General features: G+C 41.2%; 1 long non-coding RNA gene across 3 annotated transcripts; it reads right to left on the bottom strand.

Annotated features, from left to right (window-relative positions):
* Positions 1–3,857: 3,857 nt before the first annotated feature.
* Positions 3,858–18,919, bottom strand: LOC310703485. 3 transcript variants are annotated; one of them, XR_014524179.1, is made up of 4 exons: positions 18,683–18,919; positions 14,341–14,404; positions 10,458–10,686; positions 3,858–3,950 (listed from the first exon to the last, which is right to left on the bottom strand). It is a non-coding gene; the product is annotated as an uncharacterized lncRNA (long non-coding RNA). The 3 variants fall into 3 exon arrangements; XR_014524180.1 differs by lacking the exon at positions 14,341–14,404; XR_014524181.1 differs by lacking the exon at positions 18,683–18,919 and having other exon boundaries at positions 14,272–14,377.
* Between the last annotated feature and the right edge of the window lie 471 nt (positions 18,920–19,390).

The raw sequence follows: 19,390 nt of genomic DNA, 5'->3' as shown, positions 1-19,390 counted from the left end.
AGTTTCTGTTTGCCACTGTGCAGTGCTTTGGAGTCACAAGACTCTGTTTACATTCCAGGGATTCCAGATTGTTGGAAGTCTCACGGAAGACAGGAGACGGATGTGATGTTACTGGTTTCCTTTTCCTTTGTTTTTTTCAGTTGCTCTCTGCTCTCACAGAGAGAGGATGTGTATTTCTTTTCTGTCTGCGTAGTAAGAAATAAAACATAATGATGTAGCCATAAATCTCATCACTTCCTTGTGCTGCTTTGATTCTCTGCTGAATGGGAATGTGCCTGAGCCTCAGCAAAGGCTCAGGTCATTAATCACGTCGGAGGGCGATTCCGGAAGATGAGCTTTATCAGCTCGGTCGAACGGAGATTACGACAGTGACTTCTACCACTCCTTTTCATCTAGCCAGTATCTGATACCCTAGATGAGAACCATTTGGTGTTGCCAACACTGCAAAGTCTATTCCACCAGGCTGTGAATGCATAAAGACAGGATGATTGTTGTATTGGAGGAAATATGAATTAAAATTGTGATTTATATGGATTGATAAAGGAAGATCAACTCTATTTGATTAACTGGGGAACTAGATAAAAGTCTGAGCAGGAACTGAACGTGCACAGTAGGTGGAAATAGGAATGGATAGAAAAATATTAGAAATTAAGAAAAAGTACAGTGGTACCTCGGGTTACATACGCTTTAGGTTACCTACGCTTCAGGTTACAGACTCCGCCAACCCAGAAATAGTACCTTGGGTTAAGAACTTTGCTTCAGGATGAGAATAGAAATCACATGGTGGCAGCGGGAGGCCCCATTAGCTAAAGTGGTGCTTCAGGCTAAGAACAGTTTCAGGTTAAGAACGGACCTCCAGAACGAATTAAGTACTTAACCCGAGGTGCCTCTGTATTTTACTGTGAGCAGCAAAGAAGCAAGGGAAAAGAAGCATCTTGTAAGGGGGCAGAGGGTCAACTTTTAAATTTGTGTTTAATTTGAATAAATTTGTTGTTGATTTATTTTTAAGAATTGAAAATTAATTAAAAATAATTGGCGAAAAATATACATTTTCCCCCGCAAAAGATGTCTGATGTCTGATTTCTTATTTTAACTTTTTTGAGTGGTTTTATGTACAGCTGCTGTGAACCGCTTTGATATTTTCTTGATGTACAGATATTTTTATAAATAAATTTTAAAAGGTTACGTAAGGATCAGATCTGCTTGGTTTGTGGAGCGAAGTGCCCGTTTCCTGGCTCAAGCAGCATTCTGAAGCTAAAAGAAATCTATCCCCATTAAAAGACCAACTGCAGAAAGAGAGTCAGAGGGGAGGGTGTGTGGTTAAAAAAAGCCTTTATAAATGTTTGAAGTGTTAATACCAAGAATGGCGAGACCTTACTAGTTCAGCCTGTTGGGATATTAAAAGAGTAAAGAAAGGAAATTAAAAAATGGAAAACTTAATCTGAGTATTGCCATGCAGGCTGTTTGTACAGTCAAAACCAATTTGGACAAAGCTCTGGCACCCTACCATGCCTTCAGCCATAAATCCTGTACTGGGAGGATAAACAATTAAGGGTTTTGCACCCCAAGCTGCATGATTCCATGGCAGAATCCGGGACAGAGGAGTGGAATGGATTTGAAGGGGGTTTTTCAATGGCGGTTTTGCACCTGCATCTCCAGCTTTTGCCTGAAATAAGCTGTACAAAAGCAGCTACACCCTTGTGTAAATTAATTGAACCAAAGTATGTTTTCTATCTTACTCGTAATCCTTTACTCAAAACAAACATGAAAAGTCAGTTGATCATTATGGTGTGGGAAGCCTGCAGCCAATAGAAGGAATGATGCGCTCGCCACAATATATTGAGGTTCTACGAAAGAGAGTTATTCCAGAACTGGAAAAGAGGTATCCTGATGGTACTGGGATATTGCAGCGGGACCTAGCTCCCTGTCACACATCAAAAGTGGTGAAGAAATTCATGACAGAGCAGCAAATACAGGTACTTGATTGGCCAGGGAATTCCCCGGACGTAAATCCCATTGAGAATTTGTAGGCTTTATGCAAAAGTCGCCTCCGTGCTGTAGACTGTACGACTATGAGATATTTATTGAAATTTTCAAAAAATTACAAAATAAAAGGAAAAAGAGAAATACGAGAGAGAGAAAAGGAAAAGAAAAAAAAAGAAAAATACAATATAAATATAGTTAAAAACAATTCAGTCTTTCCATCACATATTTTTCCTTTGCTTATTTCCCGGACCTCCTCACACCTCCCTTTTCTGTATTCCAGTTCAAATTGTTAATTCAGCAAATCCCTCCCCTCTTCATTCATCTTGATCTTCAATTTTAAAATATTATAACATTAAATTTTTACCTATTAATAACCGTTTTCTCATATTCTCTTATAGCGTTACAGCTAAAGACCACTCAGTTTCTATCCAACATCATTCTAACATTCATTAATTTTACAATATTTCTGTAAATAATCTTTAAACTTATTCCAATCTTCTTCCACCGACTCTTCTCCCTGGTCTCGGATTCTGCCAGTCTTTTCTGCCAGTTCCATATAGTCCATCACCTTCATCTGCCATTCTTCCAAGGTGGGTAAATCTTGTGTCTTCTAGACTGTACGACTATGGAGAAGCTCATTCAGGCACTGATTCAAGTGGAGTACAGGGCTCTGAAAATCAACAGTGACTGTTCAAAACTAGTACCATCTGCTGAGCGTAGGGGGCATATGCCATGATTTATTGGCCCATAGATGGTCTTTGTGGCTTTAAAGAAACTCTGTGCATCAAGAGTGTCGGCTAAGTGCGGGATCTCTTGAGCTTTTTTATCCACCAGGTGTTTTTTAGTTCTCTGGTTCTTCTTTGAACCTCAACCTTAGCATTGGCATAGGTTATTTTCTTAGTGGCCCAGCTTCTATCTCTTTGCCAAATCTGAATGGCCTTCCTTTTCTTGTCAATCATGCATTCAGTCTCACTGTCATTCTCATCAAACCAGTCCTGGTGTTTCTTGGTTTGGTATCCAATAGTTTGTTCACAGGCTGCAATAATGGATGTTTTTAGCTTGGTCCAGTGTTCCTCGATGTTATCAGGGAATTCTGAAAGCAGATGGTCCTTAAGAGTCGTTTGGAAGCAATCCCACTTAATGGGATCTTGAAGGGCTTGAGTGTTCATTTTGTGCCTTGGTTTCCTTCCTTGAAGCCTGTGTTGAGGTATAATCTTGATAGCCATTGTGGAGCGTATTAGTCGGTGATCTGTCCAGCAGTTGTCGGCGCTCATCATAGCTCTGGTAAGGAGCACATCACGGCAATCTTTAGCACGGACATTAACATAGTCTATGGGGTGCCAGTGGTTTGACCGAGGATGCCTCCATGAAGTTTTAAATTTATTTTTCTATCGAAAGAGTGTGTTGGTAATAACAAGGTTGTGTGCTGCACATATCGTCAAACGTAAGATTCCATTTTGGTTGCTGTTGCCAACTCCTTCTTTCCCAATAGTCCCAGGTCACAGATTGAAATCTCACCCAACTCTTGCATTAAAATCACCCAGGATGATAATTTTATCTTCCTTAGGCGTCTCTGATAGGACGGTATCCCGCTGAGAGTAAAATACATGTACATGTATATGTGAGTATTGTAATAAACTACATGGTTTGTTTCAATTAATTTGCACAAGGGTGTATGCCTTTGCTTTCTTCTCTTGTTTTGGTAATGCAAAGGACGTGTTTGCTTTCTTAAGGTGACCTGTACTAAAAAGAATAAACGAAAAGCAAATGCCCAACATATTCCTGCATGCAGTATGTTCTGAATGTCGGACAAAGATGTTACAATCAGATTTACACAGACAATAAAATGCAGAGAATGAAAGAAGAGATATCTTAATGAATCTTCTTGTCAACACTTCATTGAGGACTGACCGTCAACTGGGCTTCCAGCTCTCAAGGTGAACATTGATGACTAAATCATGGCTCTAGAGATAGAAAACGAATTCTATTCAGTTCGCATTGAAAGTTGAACCAACCAGTTTTGCACTTTCTGAAACAATCTATGAACTGAAGTTTGCACTTCCTCAAATATTGCAATGCAGTTCCCTAGACAAGTAATATATTCAAAAACACATAAGCTAGCACAAAGTGTGCACAGATACGCACATATTAGTGAAAATACACATTTATAAATGCTTTATATGAAAGGAAATTGCTTTCCAAAAAAAAGTGTCTATTAGCAGAAATTAACGCTGGTGAATTTTCACAAGGGCCTTTAAGAAAACAAACTGGTATAGAAATGTGGAGGTCAGAACTTAAGATTGAAAAAAACGAGAAACTGAAGGAAAGCAAAATGGTTGGTTTCATCCACCAGTAATGGGCTCAAAAAGAAAACTGTATCAAGAAGCTCATAGGTGACTTGCAAGAAAATGTGATGGAACACGGATCCTCTTTTTCTTCTCATTGTCCACTGAATTCTTGTGGTACCACAAGCAAAAAACAAACAAACCAGAAGTATACAATATGATTTGATGCATACTATCTCCGCAGAAGAGTTACCTGTATTTCACCAAGACGGCAGTCTTTGAGATGGGGGGGTGGAGATATCGCAATGCAATCAGTGGATCAGAACTGTGATTTTTTGGTTTTTTACTTGTAGGAGTTTTACCCCACTCTTTAGCTGGAAAGGCTTCCAGAGCAGCTTACAAAGACCACGGATAGGGCAGTTCCTGCTCTTAGGTTTACAACAGGGAACTGCCCATGCCTCTTCCTGTATTGCTGCAGTTTCCTGTTGCATGCTGAGAGAGGGGCTCAGCAAGAACGAGATCGGTGAGCAAACCGTCAGTGTCTTCACTTGCCAGTCAGTTCCCAATTCTGAAATACTGTGCAGCCCTAGCACCCTCTCTGCCTCTTCCCTACACCCTCAGCATGGTGGCGGTCCTGTGGTGACCCCACTGCATGTGGGGAATCAGCATGACAAGAGTAAGGAGACTGTGACTCCTACTCTGCCTCAGATCTTGTGGAGGGTGTTGTGGTAGGAGTGTAGGGTGAGGTGGGGTTGTATTTGGGAGCAATTTGGATGAAGAGTGTGTGGACTAGAGAAAGCTGTAGCCAAAGGAGAGTGTTCTGCAGTGATTTAAGGGGCATGGCAAGTCGCATTAGACCCCTGGATCAGATGTTCTTCATCTCTGATATAATGAATGGCCAGAGGTTCCCAATTAACCCAACATGTTAGGTTAAATCTGAGCATACATTTATCTGCACCAGGAGCAATAGGAACACATTATAGCCTGATGCCATGCATGTATTTACTCAAGAAGTAAATCCCATCCCATGGATTTGAACAGGAATTCCAGGTAAGGGTGAAACTGGGAGCAAATCCCACTGAACTCAGCTTGTGAGTAGACACCATAATCATCATCAACATCATCAACATCATCATATATTATTTATACCCCACCCATCTGGTTTCCCCAGCCACTCTGGGCGGCTCCCAACAGAATATTAAAAACACAATAAAACATCAAACATTAAAAACTTCCCTAAACAGGGCTGCCTTCAGATGTCTTCTAAAAGTCAGATAGTTGTTTATTTCCTTGACATCTGATGGGAGGGCGTTCCACAGGGCGGGGGCCACTACCGAGAAGGCCCTCTGCCTGATTCCCTATAACTTCACTTTTTGCAGTAAGGGAGCTGCCAGAAGGCCCTCGAAGGAGGACCTCAGTGTCAGAGCTGGACATGCACAGGATTGCTCAGTAAATGTATCATATCATCAGAGGAATATGATCCATTTCTTCTTTCAGCATCATAGAGCTCTTGCTGATAAATTAACACCGACTGATGGCTTGTTGAATTTCAAGTGTCATACACACATCACAAGCTCCAAAACTATTGCTGAGCCAACAGCAGACACTTCTGGCTATCAGAAAGCTCCCTGTTTTAGTAACTATGTTAACTTGAACTGGAGTTGACCTCGTCTAAAAAATAATCCTGACATTACTTGGGTGTAATCTCGCAGGTGGCATTGGAACAACAGTACAGTGAGTGCTTTGAGTATGTGAAGGTTCGTTCTGCTTAACAACCTCTCATTATGCATACACAATGCTCCTTAAAATAGACATAAAACCAGCAAAAGAATATATTTAGACAGCCAGGAAACATTTTCCAAAAGTAGGAAATAATAATAATAATAATAATAATAATAATAATAATAATAATAATATCAGTCATATCAACCACGGAGGAAAAGGCACATGGTGTGAGTCTTTTTAAAAACAGACAGGCTCCAAGGAAAGATGAAAAGTAAATCTGTTTTTGGAAATGCACCGAGTTAGATAACCTGTCAGATCAAATCAGCCTTTAAACTCCACATTTCTGTGATTACAAGAGAATACAGAGGGCAGCATCTTTCTAAGGACAGCTAAAATAAGAGTGCAGATTGGATCTGTTACTCGATTTGAACCTTTCTGTTAACAAAACTCTCCACTGTCAAAAAGCTGTCAAGGGAGTTCCTGTATTCAAACAGACAGCAATTTAAACATATCAGTAACCAGGGAACTTAGAAATATTAAAACAAGGAATATGTTTTAAGTCTATTTAGCTACTTGGGGGTGGTAAGTGTCTGCTCTTATTAAAATCTTACCACTGTTTCTCCAAACTGTCAAAATTGGAAATCTGTTGACTGATGCCGCCAAGATAACTACGGCCAACAAAATGCCTGGTGCTGGAGGTGATAGGTTTGTTACAGTTGACACCCTTGGTGGCCTTTTTGGTGCCTTAAAGAAAATGTTCTAAATTAGAATATCCTTGACATCAAGCCCACATTGCCATGTGAAACGATTTGAAATGTGTGCAAAGCACCTCTCCGGCACGGCTGTTCTGATCTTTGGGTGGTTTACATGCACATTTTAGGCTGTTGTAAATCGTTACAAATGGTTGTTGAGGGCATGAGGCCCATGGTTTCTATTTAAATGGCTGTGTGTGTGTGGTGTTTTAAAAGTAATGTGCAACAGAAGCGTGACATTAAAAAAAATGGGGGAATTGGAGTTGGAAGAAACTGCAAGCCGAGAGCGACATGCAGGAATGAATGCCTGTGCATGCACAGTAGTTATTCTGTTATATAATAAACATTTCCATGATATGGTTGAAGAGCAAGGGGTTAAAAAGTCCTTTAGTGCAACCCTAAGCATTGGGTTCAGTGGGGTTTATTCTTAGGAAAGCATGGTAGGATTGCAGTGTTAGCCATGCTCTTCCACCAGCCTTTGTGGAATTTGAAATAACAGACCTAGGTGGAATCCAGACACACACACACACACAACGCTGTGAAAATGCCTTTTTAAAAAAAAAACATTTTGAAAAATGTATGGAATTTGCCATAAGCTCATCATCGCCATCTGGTGACACATTTGTATCATGCATTTAAAACGCACTTAAAATATTATGTTTGCAGCTGTAGAGCTGAGTCCCTAGCCTGTCTATTAGTGAGGAAGCTGACTTCTAAACTTTTTCTGGTGTTTCTAAACCTTTTCAGTTGTTTCCCCCAATACTACAGAGCAGATCTGGGGAGGTGGGAGGCATGAACGGAGTCCCATTGTGACTCCAGCCATCAGGTCCAAAAAGAGGTGTAGTCCAACAACATCTGAATAGCAGCAGGTTGGCTACTTCTGCTGTAGAATCACCCACAGGACTTGCCAGCTCTTGCTTCATAAGGAAAACCAGCTCCCGAGTATGTATTATACCTGGATAGTAGGGCAGCCAGATGCAAAAGAAGAAACGAATCCTGCACCTCTAATAGTCATGCAAAGGAAGGAATTTCAGCAAGTGGAATTGTCATGCAAGCTGAAATTCTTTATTCTATGCACTTATTAAAGGAGCAGGAGCCCTGTGATATTTTCCACCTAGTTATCCTACTTGATTAGGGATGCGGGTGGCGCCATGGGTTAAACCACAGAGCCTAGGACTTGCTGATCAGAAGGTCGGTGGTTCGAATCCCCGCGACGAGGTGAGCTCCCGTTGCTCGGTCCCTGCTCCTGCCAACCTAGCAGTTCAAAAGCACATCAAAGTGCAAGTAGATAAATAGGTACCGCTCCGGCGGGAAGGTAAATGGCGTTTCCGTGTGCTGCTCTGGTTTGCCATGACTAAGTGGCTTAGTCATGCTGGCCACATGACCCGGAAGCTGTACGCCGGCTCCCTCGGCCGATAAAGCGAGATGAGCGCTGCAATCCCAGAGTCAGTCACGACTGGACCTAATAGTCAGGGGTCCCTTTACCTTTTATCCTACTGGATATTGGAGTTCATACATTTCTCCAATGAAAATAGGGATGTCCTGTTCTGTTGTTGTTGTTGTTGTTGTTGTTGTTGTTATCATTTATACCCGATTCATCTGACTGGGTTGCCCCAGCCACTCTGGGCAGCTTCCAACATATATAAAAACCTAATAAAACATTAAAACCTTTTTTTTTAAAAAAACCTTCCCTATACAGGGCTGCCTTAAGACGGCTCAGGGGTCAAATAACTCCATACTCTCCAACATTTCTCTGATGAAAAATAGGGATGTCCTAAGGAAAATCAGGACATTCTGGGATCAAATCAAGACAGCTTCTGTATATCTGGGACTGTCCCTGGAAAATAGGGACATTTGGAGGCTTTGAGAAAGGTCTGGGGAGAAGGACTGCAGCCTTATTTTAGCTTCAGGAGTGGCTAGATTTACTCAGATTCCTTCCAGCCGAAGAAGTCGTGCTTGTCTTTTGAATTTCAAGTGGACACTCTTAAGTGAAGTCCAGTTGTTGTTGCCCAAGCTGATTTTCATCAGATTTATGCAAGGCCCCTGGGGATTTTATTGGCAAAGCACCATTAACTGCTGCACATTTCGTTTAAGTAGGCAACTCTTTGTTACCTCAGTGTCCCAGGATACTAGACACACAAAGGCAAGGGGACCCCGGAGGCCCATTAAGCTGATTCCATTTACCTCACGGCTGTCTTTCCGCACATTTGTTCCATCAGGAAGTGCTTCTGCATCGGAGCTCTGGTCCAGCTTTGTTTGTTTGTGTTTACAGTACACAGGGCGGCACATAAACAAAGGGAAGTCGGGCTCACTTTCTGTCTCTGCAAAACCTTCGTTAAACATCAGGGAACAGAAGTGTGGTCCGTCCTTTTATTTATTTGTGGTTCTTTTAAGTGATGTCCAGAGACCTACATTTCATGGTTGTTTGAAAGTTTATATAACAGTGGGAAGCTGTTAAACAGCAGTTTACCTTCACTTTTTCTTTAACGTGTAAAAGGTTTAGGGTTAGCACTCGTTTTGCCGTATTATTTCAGGCACTGCTTAACGCTTCACAGTTTAGTTGTTCCCCACCCCCATCTTTTGGATATTGTGTTTCATATAAGTAAGTATAGAGAACTAACATTTAGTCAAATTCAATGGTGTTCTTAGCCATTCCGCTTCAAAGCTCTGGTGAAAATAAAATGCAAAAAAGAAAGAGTCAAATTTTCAGGCTGCTTTTGGAAACACACTTACTGCAGAGTAAATCCCACTGAAGTCAGTGGGACTTTCATCCAAGTAAGCATTCTTGGGATTGGGCTGTTAAGCCTTCTCATACAATTCCTAAAAGAATACACATTTCTACCCCTACATTTGCAAAAGTATTCTGCCATCGTTTTAATATGTTACGCCTCACATGAATAATTCATGTTTGCTTTGTTTTAGAAAATGTTTTCAATTATAGACCAAAACAAGTTTAGAATATTTGCTATTTAATTGCTCCCACACAAAAAGGTTGACCCAGATCTTTAAAAAGTGTTGCATTTTCCAAAACACCTCCAGGTACTCTCCAATGACATTAGGCTTTGAATATTGTCTCTCCCCCCCCCCCTCCTATCTGTATCTAACAAAAATGGGAGCATTAAACATTCTAAATGACTAGTTGGCCCAATAAAATGTTTAATTTCACCTCTCCTTTGGTTTCTGAACTGCAATCTCACATTTTATAAGATTTCCTTTTAGACTTTCTGTATTATTTTGACAGTAACATTTTTTCTCTCTCTGTAACATTCTGTGTATTCTTCTCAGAACAGAAAGTTATCTCTAAGAATAAAATGTTAAAAGTCAAGTATTTATTCCATCCAGGCGTTTGAAGTTCCAGCTCATCAGGTCATTTTTAACGCTTTGCCAAGGAGATTTTGCTCAGCATTTCTTATAGGCTTCTAGCTAATAAAAAACATATTAATGATGATTAAGCAGTGGTCAAAAATGTAATATCTTCTTTCAGTACGTAAATTAGTCCCCCAATCCTACCCACAAATTATGAAGCATGTTTTGTCCTTGTCCACCCAGCATGAAACAAATTAAAAGGAAGGGCTTTTCCCCCCAAGTGGGATATCAGAAACAGTAAGTAAAATAAAATCCAGCAATTTTGTTGCATAACGAATAAGGGATATTATACTAAGGCAATTAAGACTTCAAAGTGATAGTTTTCTTTGCATTCTATACTTACCTATACACATTTATCATTCCACTCAGTTGGATTTCTTTCCGAGTTAAATTGACTTCAGTGTTAAGTGTGTATATGGAAGGGATGCATGGCAGGTATAGGTGTACAGGGTTGTGTTGTAATACATAGATTAACCATAGATAGGGAGACAAAACAGCAAACAAACTCCAGTGGTTCATGTTCTCTCGTGACTTGATACATCACTTCACAGGCACCAGACATGGAGAACTCTCTGAAAAGGAGATTTATTTCAAGTTATAGAACTTATCTACAAATGGGTTAGTACAGGATATAACTGTAATAATACCAAGCACACATCCTTTAAACTGCCTAAAAATTGACCTGGACATTAGTGAAAGCTGTTACTCTTCATAGCACAATGTTTTACTTGAGACAGCTTTTGAAAACAGTGTTGTGATACCCTGAAGTGACACTTACCTTTGTACTAAAGCCATGGTTTGGCTCAGCATGACATGTGAACCAAGTTATACTATGAGCTGAAATCCTGTTTTCCAGACCATGGGTGAGTCATGCAAAATTAATTTGACATTTCCAATCTGATCATTTCCTACGGAGTATATATGAAGTGCGAATCTCAAAGTTAAACCTTCACAGAATTGCTCTGTAAAGAGGGAAGAAGTGCACTATCTTTGCTACCTATCATTTATTTCGAGAAATGTCTTCTCAGTTAAAAATAAAAACTCTGACAATTCAATTTACCATTTCCGTCCATGTTTGACTATTAAATTATTAGATATATTGAAATATTGTAATGGCTTGGAGCTCCCCCTTTAGTTCATTTCCAAACTTTTTTTGGGGGGGGGATATTGTATTTAACAATATCTTAAAATTCTGAAGTCAACCAAAGTGCATTGAATATATACATGCAGCGAATTTCCCTAAATGTTATATGTTATTTTCCTCATCATAGCACTAAATATACCAGGCGTGTGCCAGCTAAAACAAGTTTGCAAACTAAAAGAATATTACCATGTTGTGAAATTCCAGGTCGCGCTTCTACAAGATTTAGCAGTTCTCTAAACTGCAGAAATCAAATCAGATGCCAGTCACAACTGATTAAAAAAATGGCACTTGCTGATCATCTGTATCATACAATCTTAATCTTAACCAACAGTTTTGCCCATTTACAAATTCCTATAACTACCTTTTTCTTCTTTAAAGAACTGGAGGACTGGTGTGTGTTTTTTTCCAGTTGTTGAATTGGTTATTGGTTGTTCCTAAGAAAATCCCACATACATTTTATTTGGGAATATTGGAAAGTATTCTCTGGATCACAAAACTTCATGTTGTCTGCAGAGTGATCAAGTGTCTTATTTTTCTGTTTAGCCCAAACGATAGACATGCAGGAAAAGTAAAATAAAATGAACTCTAGCCCTGTGATGTTACTTACATGGGTTGTTCCAGTCGGGAAAGCAGAATGTTATTATATTTTATTGCTGACGCACACTCTGGAATTGTGCGAACAAAGGAGAGTGAGTTGTAAATAATTTAAGTTAATTTAATCAACAAACATAAATGCTGGGGGAAATTAATGTTGTCAGATGATGACTTGACTTTTTTAGAGCAGTCCTGTTAATGAACGATTCGGGCAACACACTCTGCAAAACCAGAAGTAGGTGTTCCGGCTAGTGAACTTTGTCCCGGAAGATGAACGGAAGCTGAACGGTGGAAGGGCACCAGCAGCGGGAGGCCTCATTAGCGAAAGCGCACTTCGGTTTAAGAACCCTTTCAGTGTAAGAACGAACTTCCAGAACGAATTAAGTTCGTAAATGGAGGTACCACTGTACCAGCAACAGTCGATTTGATGTTCTTGGGCATCATCATCTAAACTTTGTGCAAACAAATCAGATGGATACTCAATGAGCAGGTCATCTGGAAGAGATCTTAGATAGCTGCCTGATTTAATCCATGCAAGTTTCAGACCTAGCTCTCTTGCTCAGGCAAAGCTTGTCTGGAAGTTTCTCAAACCTAGCTCCTTTCCCCCCATTTTGCTATCCTACTTCCCTGCTTCCTAGCCCAAGTCTTTTAGCCAGACAGCAGGTGTGCGTGTGCATGTTGTTTTAAAGTGTGCCTTGGATGTGAGACAGTTGGTAAGCACTACCTTAATGTTTTGCCTATTGACAAACAGAACGATCCTATGCTGATTTGTTGGAAAACAAGTTCCAGTAAGTTCAATGGGTCTTACTCTAGGACAGGGGTCCTCAAGCTAAGCTCTGTGGGCCAAAACAACGTCTTCTTTCCATCGACTGATAATCTTCTGGGCTGAGGGTAACAGGACCTGAAGTCTATAGTGCAGGATGCCAAAAGCCTAGGAAGTCACCCCAGGGGTCCCAGAGTGTTGGACAGTCATCTCCAAGCCATGCCAAGGCACAAGCACTTTGGGTATATAATAATATTATAATAATAATTTATTATTTATACCCCGCCCATCTGCCTGAGTTTCCCCAGCCACTCTGGGCGGCTTCCAATCGAGTGTTAAAAACAATACAGCATTAAATATTAAAAACTTCCCTAAACAGATTTCTTTTAAAGATAAGATAGCTGCTTATTTCCTTCACATCTGAAGGGAGGGTGTTCCACAGGGTGGGTGCCACTACTGAGAAGGCCCTCTGTCTGGTTCCCTGTAACCTCACTTCTCACAATGAGGGAACCGCCAGAAGGCCCTCAGAGCTGGATCTCAGCTGAACGATGGGGGTGGAGACACTCCTTCAGGTATACAGGACTGAGGCCATTTAGGGCTTTAAAGGTCAGCACCAACACTTTGAATTGTGCTCAGAAACTTACTGGGAGCCAATGCAGATCTCTCAGGACTGATGTTATGTGGTCCCAGCGGCCACTCTCAGTCACCAGTCTAGCTGCCGCATTCTGGATTAATTGCAGTTTCCGGGTCACCTTCAAAGGTAGCCCCACATAGAGTGCATTGCAGTAGTCTAAGCGGGAGATAACTAGAGCATGCACCACTCTGGCGAGACAGTCTGCAAGCAGGGTCTTAAGGGGGAGCCGGAGTTAGTGGTTTGGCGCAGAGGGCGGCTGTTCAAAGCAGGGGAGTCAACCTCCCCCTGGGCTCCCCTTCTGGGGGTCCTCTGGGCATTTCTCAGCGCGACTCGCAGGCCCCACCAACAGTCTGGCCCCCAACAGTGTCTGAGGGACAGTGAACCGGACCCCTGTTTTAAAAGTTTGAGGGCACCTGCTCTAGGAAGTATGCTTAGGATTGAAGCCTTAGCTCTAATGCTAAAATATTTAACTGTTTGCTTCCGTAAATATGAAGTAGCACATTAAGGAAGTTTAGGGAAGTTTTTAATGGTTGATGTTGTATTGTGTTTTTAATATTTTGTTGGGAGCCGTCTGGAGTGGCTGGGGCATCCCAGTCAGACATGTTGTTGTTGTTGTTGTTGTTGTTGTTGTTGTTGTCGTCGTCATCATCATCATCATCATCATCATCATCATATTGGAGTGTGGTGGTTGTTTAATATTGTGAGTGATCTCAGGGGGCAGAGATCAGTGAATATTACAAATAACCAAAGACAGAAATAATGACAGGAATATCGCTTTTTCTATTAAAAAATAATAATTAACAAGTTGGTTAGAAGAAAAGTCCAGCAGAAACATGCATTTCAGCAACATCTTTACATTTCTGTCACTGGTATATGGATAGCTTTCAGCTGAATTCTCATATATTTAGCACTGCTGCCTGCGTGCCTTTAAAACGTCAGCAGATAGACTGCTGAAACACAGAACATTAATTCTTCCTGACCATTTTTTATTTTGTAGCTTAGGGATCTAGATTTCAACTCACCAATGCTGGAGAATTTGGTAGCTAAACGAGGTGGTTGGGGGTTTTTTGAGAGGGGGGGGTGTCGCTCACCAATTCTTCTCCCTAGTGTGCTCTTGTTTACTTCACGTGTGGTCAAATGGCGCCTCCTACCTGCCTTTCAAAACAAAGTTTGAAATTATCCAGAATTTCTCCTGCAATCACTAACAAAGATTCCTGACATCCAAACTACCCTTACTTCCGTTTGTTTGTTTGTTTTTGCTTCATGAGTCCTCAGTTTCTTCCTTTCCCCTCCCCCTTAAGCATTATATTCATAGGTTGGACACTTCAAACCCCACAACATCCCCTAACACAGAAGAAAAAAGGGGGGAGGGAACCCAACCATTTTACAACACAAAATCAGAACACAAAGTGTCTGGAACAGTCCTCTTAAGTCACTCGCCAAAGTTCTTTCCTTCTTTTTTTGTATGAGATACCCATCTCTACCCATAGTCCGTGTGTTTACCACCTGCAATGATGCTAATGAATGTCGGGATGAATAGAAAGGGAGCGTTTTGTTGGGACATGTGTTCACAATTCCACTCATGTTCACATTCCCAAAACCCGAAAGTCAAAATAATCCCATTGTACTACAGATGGGGAAGCAAAGGTCCCGAATTGCAGCTATACCAAAGAACCCTGGGTGAATCTCAGCACCTAAGTTGTTCACGAAATGATTGTACCTATCACATGGTAGCCGGGTTTTTTATCACATGGTAGTACACTGTGGATAATCTTTTCATCTCCTGAAAACAGTAGCTGTCAAAAGGAAGAATATCCCCTTTAGATTGCTACTAATGTGTTCATGATTTGTAAACAGAATCCATCTAGTGTTTGCAGAGAATGGAAGAATCATGATTTTATACTATTTTAGCTATTTTCAAAATGTTTACGTTCAGTTCTCATATACTCTAACAACTGTAAGGCTTTTTTAGTGGAAAGATGTGATTAAAACTTTCCAAATAAATAAATAAATAAATAAATAAATAAATAAATAAATAAATAAATAAATGTTAAAGTGAATCTTCCAGAGGTACCAGACCCTCCAGGTGTCCCTATTTTCCAGAGACATTCCCAGATTTACAGATTCTGTCCTGGTTTCTGATTTGTCTTAGAACATCCCTATTTTCATCAGAGAAATGTTATAGGGCATGGTAGGACTTCCCTATTTTCATTGGAGAAATGTTGGATGGTATGGAGCAGGCATAGGCAAACTCAGCCCTTCAGATGTTTTGAGACTACAATTCCCATCATCCCTGACCACTGGTCCTGCTAGCTAGGGATCATGGGAGTTGTAGGCCAAAAACATCTGGAGGGCCGAGTTTACCTATGCCTGATATGGAGCTATGTGACCCCCTGACCCAAGGAGATAAATAACTACACAACCTTTAGAAGACATCTGAAGGCAACCCTGTATTGTATTGTTTTATTGTATCTTTATATATGTTGGAAGCTGCCCAGAGTGGCTGGGCAACCCAGTCAGATGGGTGGGGTATGATGATGATGATGATGGAATAGGCTGTCCCTATTTTCACAGGAGAAATGTTGGAGGCTATGAGTTATCCTTCTGATCATGCTAAGAATATATGGATAAGGTGGTGAAAGGAGTTTCAGCCAAAAGAGGTCACCAACATGGCACCACCTAAAAGTCTCAGCCTTTCAAAAATCCACAGTAAACAAGAGGCCATTTGCTTTTCCTGCTCAGTTTCTGTTCACGCTGGCTCAGCCTCTTCAACACACCTGCTTAAACACACCCACTTTTCACAGGGTGCCAGGATTTGATGCTCATTGCCTCCTCCGTTCTGAATAAAGGAGAGATGCACAGAGCTTCTCTCTGCAAGCGAACATGGTGGTGGATAATATAGTTGCCTCCCCGCACCCCCATTGATGATATGGTTGATGTTAGTCAGCGATGCCTGCACTATTTTGTGGTTCCATTGTTTTTCACCTGCTCTTTTTGATGTGGCGGCCATCATATATATATGTCCCAGCTCCTGCCCACCTAGCAGTTCAAAAGCACGTCAAGTGCAAGTAGATAAATAGGTACAGCTCCGATGGGAAGGTAAACGGCATTTCCGATGACCAGGAAGCTGTCTGCGGACAAATGCTGGCTCCCTCAGCCTATAGAGCGAGATGAGCACGCAACCCCAGAGTCGTCCGCGACTGGACCTAATGGTCAGGGGTACCTTTACCTTTACCTTTAACTCATAAAAAATAGAGTGGTTCACAGCAATATGTGTGCACAATACAACATAAGACACCATTTTAAAAAAAGTAGAAAGTAATAATTAAAATGACTCACTAATCAAAGTTTTAAACATCTGCATAGGTACTGATTACCTCGAAAAGGTGGAGAACACTGTAAACAATTAAAAACATTGGCAGGATTTTAACAACACTTGTGATGTTACAAGAACTATGGTATAAATTAAATATTAAAGATAAATAGAGAACTTTATAGGATGCAGGTGGGAAAAGATTAATAATGGAACACATGGAAGGGTGGAGGGAAGTCTAAAGCTTCAGAGAATCCTATATTTTTATGATTATGTTTGATGTTTGAATGTAAATGTTAAATGTAAAAACGAATAAAAGATTTTTTACAAAAAAAGATATTCTCAAAAATGTATTCAAGAGCCACTTGAAAGTCAGAATTGAGGGTGTCTCCAAATCTCTGCTGGAACAGTGTTCTGCACTATGGGGCTAGTGACACTAAATGTCTGACTTCTAATTGAGGCCAGTTGGGACTCTGCAACATAAGGAACAACTGTAACACTATGCACATTCCCACAAGTTAGTTTGTATTATACCACATTCCCATGGCAGCCATCCATGGCAGCCATTTTGTTATGGCATGCCCCCCCCCATGGCATCCATTTTGTGACTGGAACCCACAGCACTTCCTCAAAATTCCAAATGTGCCCACTGGTCCACAAAAGGCTGGCGACCCCTGACCTAGCCAATCAGAAGACCTCTATCCATCCTGGATGAATTCTTAGCCAGAAACGAAAGTAAATTATTTTAGCCAGAAACAAAAGTAAGATGATGGCTTTCGGGTATAGCCAGGAGAGAACAAAATCCATGACTTTTCCCAATTTAAGAGTCCAATCTTATGCACTGTTAAGTACTGTTCAGATATGTGGAGCTATGGGTTTCAAATACATAAAGCGACCTATGCAGGCAGTACAGGGTTTCACCTCAAGCAGTGAGATGCGATGCGCAACCCTGGACCTATAAGAGCATATGGGACTATCCCTGCCCCCCATTGATACTTGGTATGGGCAACTATTATGTACTGAAGTTCTCACCCTGGGCCAGTAGGGGGATACTATAGATAGTTCAGGTCCACATATGCAAATAAGGGATCGAAAGTGATGTTCAGTGATTGGATAGTTACAGAAAATGGTTACTGTTGCGTTCTAGTGGAGCTCTATATAAGCAGGCTGGCTGAACCCTTCAGTTCAGTTCTGTTCTGGCCTGTGAATAAACAAGAGCTGTTTGAAGAATCGCTGTGTCGTGTGATATGTTCACCCACAACTTAACAGCAACAGCTACTCTTCTCCCATTTTCATTCCTTGGGCACCTTTATAAAAACAGAAAGTGCATCTCATTTTCCTCCTGTATCTCACTTTTAGTGTTCTTTCTTTGGCTGTACCACACCCATGCTACTTATTACCCACCAAAATGCATACCCTGCCTGCAATTCCCAGTTAAAAAGGACCTTGGAACTTATCAACCTGTAACATGTACCCATTTACCTAGGAGTAAGCACCACTGAACGCAATGTTACTTACATCTAAGAGGAGAGATTTAGGTTTGCTCTTTTAATTTGGAAGCAGATTTAAGGGCCCTTTTTAGAACGCAAAGGGAAGGCATACATTCTCTCTCCTCTGTTTTCTGGTTTAATTTTTGAATCTTCTGATTTCTTTGTAACCATTGTCCCCTTTAAAAAACCCCAAAACCTCTTTATCTTAGGTAGGGCTCTGTCTCTTTTAGCTATCCTACAGCATATGAGAAAGGTTGTTATTAACAATCATCACTTTGGTATTTTCTTTTTATATTGGAAACTGGATAAATAACTTAACAGGTGCTTTTATCTTTAAGGTGTTGAGGTAATATTTTATAGTCTGGCTGGCTGGAGCTTTAGGTCCCTTTTCTACACACACACACACACACACACACACACACACACACACACACACACTTTGGTCATGATGGAAGTGAAAGAGAACAGAATCGACGCCCATCTCTGTTTCGTTCTCAGCTGCACCAGCCACATGTTCCCTTTTACTCATTTCTGGTCCAGCTCTCATGTCACCTGTTGGAAGAAAACAATCAGCCTGCCTTTGTAATGACAGGTCACGTCTTTGAAGCCATTTGAATTGCAGCTTCTTACCTTAGGCCTGTGCCAGAAGCCCCCATTCAGACCAGTCGGCAGGCATCAGTAGCTGGCTTTCCTATACTCCAAAGCTTCAAATTAAATTGCTGTTGAGGCTCCGTGACATAAATTAAGAACAGAAAAACCAGTTTCATGCTCCCAGCTCTGAAGGAATCAGCAAACGGTTTCTGGTTTTTGGCAGCCTGCTGTTTGCAACTTAGGGGGAGGGGGAGAGGGAAGGGAGGGGGGGGAAGTGGTAGCAAAGCGAACCACACATCCACCTTGTGTTTTATAACCCCCGTACAGACTAAGACATCTTGTAGGCACATGCCTGAATATTATTATTGGTGGCTCAGCTCCCGCAACTATGGCACAGCCCTCTAGCGCCAGCTGCCCCAGGGGGCTGCTTGAAAAGTAGCAAGAGATGTCAGCTAATGGAATTTTGACTGCAGCTAATAATACCTGGATTTTGAGTTTGGCTGCAGACCTGCCAAGGTGCCAGTGAAGTCAGCTCTGGCAAACATGATGGCCCTGCAATTACCGTCTTCTTGAGGGGCTCGGAAAGCAGTGCGCATTTTCATCTCTGCTCCCGTGGCGTTATCTACAAAGCAGAACAGCTGTTGACTGGCGTGACAGAGTTTTGCAACGTGTCCATCTGTGGAGACAAAATTTTCTTGTCTTGTTCCAAGCAGGCACTGGGACGCATCCAGAGAACCTATAACTGAC

This window comes from Podarcis liolepis, assembly GCF_965112155.1.
Source record: "Podarcis liolepis genome assembly, chromosome: 3".
In the NCBI taxonomy this organism is placed as follows: domain Eukaryota; kingdom Metazoa; phylum Chordata; class Lepidosauria; order Squamata; family Lacertidae; genus Podarcis; species Podarcis liolepis.
Note: the sequence above shows the minus strand (reverse complement) of the source record. Positions and strands in the feature narration are given on the sequence as shown.